This window comes from Sapajus apella, unplaced genomic scaffold, assembly GCF_009761245.1.
Source record: "Sapajus apella isolate SASKATOON/1434 unplaced genomic scaffold, GSC_monkey_1.0 scaffold21, whole genome shotgun sequence".
Taxonomy (NCBI): Eukaryota; Metazoa; Chordata; class Mammalia; order Primates; family Cebidae; genus Sapajus; species Sapajus apella.
The window spans coordinates 13745490-13747265 of NW_022436961.1; the positions used below are offsets into that span (position 1 = coordinate 13745490).

Here is a 1776-nt window from a genome sequence, read left to right on the forward strand (position 1 = left end):
TAATCTTGCTCTGTTGCCCAGGCTGGAGTGCACTGGCACAATCTGCTCACTACAACCTCTGCGTCCTGGGTTCAAGTGATTTTCCTGCCCCAGCCTCCTAAGTGCCACCATGCCCAACTAATTTTTGTATTTTTAGTAGAAACGGGGTTTCACCGTGTTGGTCAGGCTGGTTTCAAACTTCTGACCTCGTGATTTGTCCGCCTCAGCCTCCCAAAGTGCTGTGATTTCAGGCTTGAGCCACCATACCCAGCCTTTTAAAAAAAACTTTTAATTGTATTTATTTTAATGCTGAATTTACTCCCATGGCATAAGTTTTTGATTCTTCAGTTTCTGCTGGGATATCTTTTTCTTCTGGGCAAACTCTTCTTCTGGTTTTGGAACAACCTGTTCCTTTTCAGTAAGGATCATCTCAGTGTGGCAGGGAGAGCTCACGTATGGGTTAATTGGACCATGAGCTCTGTAGGTCTGGCTGCACATCTTAGGTGCTTTATTCACTTGGATATGCTCAATGACCAGAGAATCTACATCTAAACCCTTAAGTTCAGCATTACTCTCTGCATTTTTAAGCATGTGCAGCAAAAATTCATTACTCTTTTTGGGCCACCGACCTTGTGTCCAGCCTCACTGCCTGGCCTGATCACACCTGCCAAAACCACCATTGTAACGTCGGAATGGTGCACACTGTTTCTGTAAAGTGACATCTTTCAGATACTTAGTGGCTTTTCATATATGCATACCCTTGATGGCCTGGGCAGTTTCACAAGTGTCCTTAAAGTGAACACACACATTTTAACCTCTTGCTTTGCATAATTTTGTGGAGTTCTCAGGTTCAAGTGAATAGCAAACCATTTTCACAGATGACCACAGGCAGCTTAGAGAAAGCGCTAATTACAGCATCTTTAGCCTTGCATCTTCAGACAGAGAGAAACCAACCTGGGTACATCCTTTAGTCTTCTGTGCTCTCAAACACAAGTGATGATAATATCTGCCTTGCAAGAGTTTGGTAAAGATGAGAAATCAAGTAAGAAAACTGCACCAGGTGCTCAGTGCTGCTCTCTGCAAGTTTGATCAACAAACCCCCAACCAACATTCAGTCTTCTTCCGAGTTGTTGAAAGAAGCACTGGATGGGTCAGGGCACAGGACAGGCCCACTACTGGTGACCACTCGTGAGCCAGTTATCAACTCATGGAATTCAATAACCGAACCACTTCAAATATAAGCTACATAGAAGCAGCGATCTTAGTCTGTTTTGTTTACTGATATCCCACATACTCAGAAGAGTGCTTGGCACCTAGCAGGTACTCCATAAAGATTTGTTAAATAGATGGATGTAATTCTTTGAGTGGCTCTGTCCTCACCCACATATTCTGGAGCCCTCATCCTCTACCTGGGAAATCTATGCTATCCATGCCATGCTGTCTTCTGGCCCAAGGCTGGTCCTGCTTCCCTCGGCCTCTCAGCTCACGGAGGTACAGAGTGCACGGTCACACCCAGAGTGCAGGAAACTGACAACTCCCTCTACTCTAACCATTTCCCACTCCTAATTGCCAAGATGTTTAAACTATAACATGAATAGCCACATTAAGGCCATCTGTTATATGTAAAGCAGGGCATAGCACATTGGTAATTACGGCCTCCCTCTGTGACAACCTACATGCTGGAGGTGTAATTACGTGTAAATACCCCTGCATTTGCTAGCCTTTATTACTGGGCTTAAACATACATTCAGGTAGTTATTAGTGAAATTCTATAGTGTCCTAAGGAACTGTTGTTTT

At 44.1% G+C, this 1776-nt stretch overlaps 1 pseudogene; it reads right to left on the reverse strand.

Moving 5' to 3' along the window:
* Positions 1–264: 264 nt before the first annotated feature.
* Positions 265–985, reverse strand: LOC116558386 (annotated as a pseudogene).
* Between the last annotated feature and the right edge of the window lie 791 nt (positions 986–1776).